The sequence below is a fragment of the Callospermophilus lateralis genome, chromosome 7, assembly GCF_048772815.1.
Source record: "Callospermophilus lateralis isolate mCalLat2 chromosome 7, mCalLat2.hap1, whole genome shotgun sequence".
In the NCBI taxonomy this organism is placed as follows: Eukaryota; Metazoa; Chordata; class Mammalia; order Rodentia; family Sciuridae; genus Callospermophilus; species Callospermophilus lateralis.
This window is the reverse complement of record NC_135311.1, coordinates 113007863-113014741: the sequence shown is the minus strand read 5'-3', so window position 1 is coordinate 113014741 and position 6879 is coordinate 113007863. Positions and strand designations below refer to the sequence as shown.

At 38.1% G+C, this 6879-nt stretch overlaps 1 pseudogene; it reads right to left on the bottom strand.

The window, feature by feature from the left end:
• Positions 1-1706: 1706 nt before the first annotated feature.
• On the bottom strand, positions 1707-2361 carry LOC143405145 (ribosomal protein uL30-like pseudogene; annotated as a pseudogene).
• Positions 2362-6879: the final 4518 nt, after the last annotated feature.

Sequence of the window (6879 nt, the reverse complement as noted above, 5' to 3'; positions counted from 1 at the left end):
AAAATATATATAAAGAATCTGTCTTCCAATCTGTTTCCTTTCCTTTGATCAGATTGTCCTGGTCCCCAAAGCACCTTCAATTTTTTTGCTTACAAGAAATGCCTTCTTCCTTTCTCCATAAATTTAACCACTTTCGATATATAGATCAAATTTTTCTTCCCCTGTGATAGCTCCCCCAATTACTAACTACATTAGTGTTTTTCTGTCTTCCTAGATACTGATATGTATATATGGCATTTTTTAAATGGCCCAGATTTGTCATGAATTTTTCCCTATTTCCTACAACCTCCTAAGAAGACTAAAAAGTCCTTTGTGAAAAGGTCTCTGTTTCATATTTCCATGTATTCTTCTCAGAACCCACCCAATCCTAAAACCATAGTTTCTATACTGAATAAATATTTTTTAACAACTGCCTGATTAAAACTACCATCCCTATTTCTTTATTTCCTCTGTAAGAAATGAACAGTAACATAAGAAAAAGCAAAAAAAAAAGAAAGAAAGAAAGAAAGTTTTTATGATGTGGATTCTTCCCTGTAGATGAGTAGCCATCGTTTGGGAATGGTTATAAGAACTTAGCACATAGTACCCTGAATGCTGGAGCTTTGGTTTTAGGCACTGTGGAAGTTAAAACAGACATCCTCTGTGTCCCTGTAAAGCTCATGAATTTCTTAGCTTATTATTCCATTCTTTCCATAGTGGCTTTGGATCAAAACAGATCCTTAATTTTAACATAATCAATTTTTTCAATCCTTTCTTTCGTGAAAGCTAATGTTTTTGCATATTATTTAAGAATCCTTCCCTATGCAAAGATCACAAGAGATATATCTAATTATTCAAAACTTTTCTAGTATTTCTTTTCCTAATTAAGTTTTTCAATCCCTTTGAAATTGATTTTCATGTCTTATGTAAAGTGACAATCAAATTATATTTTTTTCATATGCATAACCATCAGCCCTAGTATCATTAACTGGAAAGTTCACTCTTTACCTTAGTGTCCCCTTTGCAACACACCAACAGGCCAGAAATGTGAAGTAGTTTACCTTAGTGTCCCCTTTGCAACACACCAACAGGCCAGAAATGTGAAGTAGTTTCCAGGTTTTCTATTTGTTCTATTGGACTATGTGTTTATCCTTGAATCAATATCATGTTGTCATTACCACAACAGCAATACCCAGAAAGTCCTCTGACCTAGTTCTTTAAAATGTCTTTATCTGTTCTCATTTAACATAGCTATGATCAATGTTATTTCTATTTCTCTTGGTAGTTTTTGTTTTGTGTGTGTGTGTGTGTGTGTGTGTGTGTGTGTTTGTGTGTGTGTGTGTGTGTGTGTGCTTTTCCTCCTAAGTATGCTCCTGGACTTGATCCATTGCTGCAAGAGTCTCAGGGAGCCTTGTATACATGTGTGGGTTATTTATTCACCAACGTTAAACCCCAGGATAGAAGATGTGAGGAACAGGACTCCTTCCTCCATGACATGTGTTGATTTCAGAGGCAGAGGTGGTCAATGTGGAGAACAATGGAATTTTCCTGGGAACTGGGCTGTAATGAGAGGTACCAGCCATGATTATAACCCACCATCTCTTCCCCAATCCTTTCCTTTCAGTTTCTGAAGATAAGGCAGAAAATAATCTTCTCTGAAGATACTTGATAACAATTCCATAAAACAAAAACACATGCTTTATGTACCACTTTCAGATTTTCTGATCTTAATTCAGCTGGTGGATGAGCTGATTGATGCTTCTGCCCCGTATCCCATCTCCTTGAGGAAGCTCACTCTATTCTTGGTAGCATGATGGGCCACAGAGAGGTGGAAAGGGTGCAAGAACCAAGCGAGTGCCTGGAAATACTCCCCTGGAAGGCAATTTTATGAATGAATTCTTCCAGACAAATGTCACCAAACCTCCCCAGGTGCTCCTCAGTCACTGTGTCATCTCTCAGGGGGATGGTCTTATTCTTGACCTCTGCTTGTCCATGTTTCAAGAGGAGTTCCTGGATAGTCTTCAGATTTGGAAATCCCCAGGTCACAGAAGGTCTCACTGTCCGTAGCATTTTTGGGTTTGGGGGTGACTTTGACAAATACTACTTAACATTTTCTTCAAAGTCTTGCGATGGCCCTCTGCACCAGTAAACTCACCCCATCAACCTTTGGATGGAACAACAAAGACCAAGGAATGTCCCATGTCACTTAAACCTGAACTCTTAGCCTTTCCTCTGCTTCTCTGCCAAAAGCGCCTGCTTTGTCTGGGCAGCTCTGAGGGCCTGATAAGCTTTCCTATTTTTCAAGAGATTTTCTGGAACCAAAGAGATCTTTTTTCCTTGTTCTTCCTCCACCATCTTCCCAATGCTGTGATTATTGCTCATGCTGAGTTCTTTTGTTGTTGTTGTTGTGTTGTTGTTTTTATGGTGTGCTATTCTTTGGTGCAAAAATTTTCAAACTAATATTTTCCTGAGGAAAAGAAATTTTGTATTCCTAATAATGCTTTAATCATAATGCCTATTTGAGCTAATATTTGGCTTCTTTTTTGACAGTATACGTTTTTCCACCCTTTTACTTTCATTCTCTCTGTAACTGTATGTTACAGATGGATCTTCCTCAAGGAGCTAGCTGTTTACCTACTCTGCTTCCATTCTTTTTGTGGTTTTTCTAGAAATTGCACATACATTGTTAACCTAGCCTGAAGAGAGTCGTTACCTTTACTCTCCTTCCAGAGAACACAAGGACCTTGGAATGGAATGCTTTGGATTCCTCTTACCTTCTTTCTTTTCTCACATGTCATTTTTGTCTTTATTTCAATTCCATATATTTTATCCAATAGGATAATAAAATTTTGTTTTATACTTCATTATTAATCTGCATTACCTACATATTTATTGCTTTTTTAACACCCCTTATTTCTTGTCATCTCTTAGCTTTTCCCCCAGGAGTCACTTTTCTTCAGCCCGCAGAATATCAATTAAGGTCGCCTTAATAGAGGCAGAAACCCTAATGTGGTGAAGGACTCTGATTTTTCTATTATTCTTGAAAGATTTTTTCTGTGCATAGAATTCCAGGTTGTCAGCTATTTCAGTTATAGACCTTACTATGTTGTCTTTCTGGCTTCTGTAGTTAGGGTTAAGAAATATGTAACCACTCTTTCCAAGGTAATTTGCCTTTTTAAATTTTTTCTGGTTGCTCTTAGGATTTTCTCTTTGCCTTTATTGTTTTGAATTCAGGGCTTAATAAATTTTACCAGTTCTGGGAAAATCTCAATGCTAATTTCCTTGAATAGTTGCTTCTGCCTGGTTCTTTCTTTCCTCTCCTTTATAAACTCCAACTAAGTACATGTTAGTTGGAGTTTGTGGTGTGGATTCTACCTGTAGGTTCTACCTCCATGTCTTTTAACCTCTCTTCCATATTTTCTTTTTTGACTCCTTGTTCAGAATTCTGTATAGTTTCTTATGCCTTTTCATCCACTAATCCCTTTTTGATCTTATCTAATAAGCCATCTAATGGTAGGTTATTACATTTTTAAATTTTAGTTTTGCATTTTTTATTTCATAGAAGTTCTGTTTGGTCTTTTTCAAATTTGCCAAGCCACTTTTAACTGCTACCAATTCACTGAAGATATGTAAGTTTGCCTTTATCTCTAAGAACATAACAAGCATAGTTTTTTGTCTCTATACTTACAACACCTAAAGAATTTGAGTCTTTTATTTGTCCTGTTAATCACTTCTACTCTTTCATCATATTTTATTTTTTTCTGGGCCTTATTATTTCTGATTATACCATTCATCAATCCTAGAAAATTAGGAAAAAGGTAACTTCCTACAAAGACTCACCTTTGATTGTTCCAGGTATCTAGGGTTGATATAGGATACAAAACCAACCTGCAGCTACCTACACCAAGTTCATGGCTTAGGGTTCTCTGAAGTTGAGGTGATTATAAAACCATCAAAATCTGTCAAAAGGCTGGCTGCTGGCCATAAGTTCGCTTTCCTTTTTATTTGGGCTCTTTTCAAAACCAAGGCAATCTTCTCTGCCTTGGGGTGAGGACACAGTTTTACTTCTGGTTTACTTTTGTCCTGGCAAGTTACAGATCCATATGGAGATGGTCTCCTATGAGACTCTCACCTTGCGCAAGCCATGTACTTTGACTCCTAACCTCCTTGTCCTACAGGGCTGCCAAACCACAGTCTATATTAGGATCAACAAATGTTCTCAGGGCAAAAGCAACTTAGATGTTCTAGTATTTTATCCAGCTCTCTAGGTTCCCAATTGATCACAGATTTTGGCCGCATAGTTCCTTTTTATCTTCTCAGCTTTTAGTGCTTTTAAGGAAATCTAAAATGGTTTCAACCTCAAAAATATATTCAACATTTTAACATTTTCAGTGGAACTTTGGTTCAAATAACCTAGCCTACCACTTTCAGAAACAGAAGTCTAACAATTTTTTTCTTCATAAAAATTGAGTGAGCTAAGTTTTCCTGGACATCTATTGTATTTGCATGAGATCCTCTTGGCAGAACAGGGGACATGCCAAGGATACTTTCAGATGACATATTCTCATAACCCAAAGGCTCTCTTCCCTGTTACCACAGAGATAAAATGCTTCCTACAAATATGGCGACTCATCTATATGATGATGCAAATTCTCTTCTTTTACTCTCTGAACCAAACTATATACCCAGCTACACATTCAGTTCCTACAATTGTTACAGCAAGGGATATAACTTTTCCACATCAGGGTATACTTCCCAACTTTTAAATATGACTTTTCTGATACTTTCTAAGAAGGTACTGCTGGGTTCTGTGTATCTCTATTCTACTTCTCTTCACTTTCTACCATATAGTTTCCACCTGAGCTCATCTACTTAGAACAGACTTTGCACATATTTTGAAATCTATGAATTAAATTCATATTCAGCTTTTTCTACAATTAGAGTTTTCAAAGTTTTTATTTTATTTTATTTTATTCATTTTCCTTGTTGCTTTTGAATGTCTCCCAGGAAGAGAAATGGAAATACAACCCAGTGCAGTAATGTTTGTGCTCCGAGGTTCAAGTCATCCTGACTCCCCTCTTTCTCTCACATCTAATAACCAATACACCCTTTATCAACTCTACCTTAAGATGTAGTCAAACCTCTATCCTACTCAAAGCTACCATTGTATCTTATGTTGACTACTGCACAGCCTCCTAATCAGCATTCTGATTAAGAGAATCAGACTCACCTAGCAGAGTCACCCTCTCTGGGCTGTCCACAAAGCTGGAGAAATGCTGGGAAGCTTTAATTCAAACACAGAACAAGCTTTCATTCACCTTAGCTGCTTTATATACCCACTACACATCCAGTTCCTATTCTCCATACATTTTTTAACACATAAACTAGATCATATCACATGTGCTCAAAATCTTCCAATAGCATCTCACTTCAGAAGCAAATCCTGTCTTCAAAACAGCTTGAGACCTTGCAATCCCCTATATCCTCCTCTCCTAATATTTGTTGCATTCCAGCTGCCATATCCTCCCTGTTCTGCACACATGCCAAGCATACTCCCGCCACAGGGCCTTTGCAGTTGCTGAATCCTCTCCCTGGAGTGCTCCATCTCTAGGTTTCCTTGTGGCTCACTCCCCATCATTTCATTTCCATCTCTGCTCAAATATCACTTTATCGAGGGGCCTCCTTGAACGACCCCTCTAACATAGTATCACTGCGTGATATGCCCATTCTCTATCTCTATACTGTTTTGTTTTTCTTCTTGATATTTATTACCACTTTGCATATTTTTACATATTTTTGCACTTTTGTTTGGAGTTGTTCATTTTTCTTCACCAAAATACAAGCCCTAGAAGAACAGGACCTCTGACTGATTTGATTCACTGATAAACCACAAGCATCTAGGATAGTGCCTGGCATTATGGTAAGCACTCAACAGATATCACTCTGCCAATGCTGTAGACAGAGGAATCTCATTACAGGAAGGACAAGGCAGCTCCTTTCTTTCTGTTGCCCTGTGATCTCTCACCTCTGTGCCACTGGCTTCTTTGTTCACTAAACCACCATCCTAAGGTCACAATTTTCAGCGTGAGTCTACAATCCTTCTTGCCTGAAGCACCTGATTCAATACCCAAATCCCAAGTCTAGTTAGTCTGTTATCGTCCATCCAGAGTCCAATTAGTCATAGCTCAGGGTTTTAGGGAGGGGAATGTGGGTGTGTCTATCCACACACCTAGCAGAGTCACCCTCTCTGGGCTGTCTACAAAGCTGGAGAAATGCTGGGAAGCTTTAATTCAAACACAGAACAAGCTTTCTCTAATATATCTTCAACACCGGCAGAAAAAAATGTACATAACTTCTATTAGATGCCTCTAACTCAAAGGCCTTCAGAGTCCTGGCAGGTAATATAAATGAGTAAGGAGGGCAAGGTGAAAATAATGGCAAACAGGGGAATTCTATGCTACATCCAAAGAGCGAACCCACTCTACCTAGTTCCAAAGAGGAATGGGGACCCAAGGTTGTCAGATCTTCCGATGGTTCAAGAGAAACCAGAAATCTGTATTTTAGTATAAAATCTCCCACTTTTTAAAAAATGACAACTAACTTGATTTTTTAAAAATTCTATGCAGAACAAATAAAACCCCTCTGCTGACCAAATTTGGCTGGGGGCTCTCAGTGTGCAACTTCTATTTTATATAGTCAGCTCAAAAATAGGACACAGGTAATTTATCACACTCAAAAGCAAAGTTTCCCAGGGGGTTCAGCCGGAAGATTTCATTAGCTGGAGTAACCAGAACTCTCAGTCCCTTTCAAAACCTCCATCTTCTCTACCAATTCTGGTACAAACTCCCCCAACTTTAACCATGAGAAAACATCTGGGCTTTAGAATCAAAAGATGTGCTC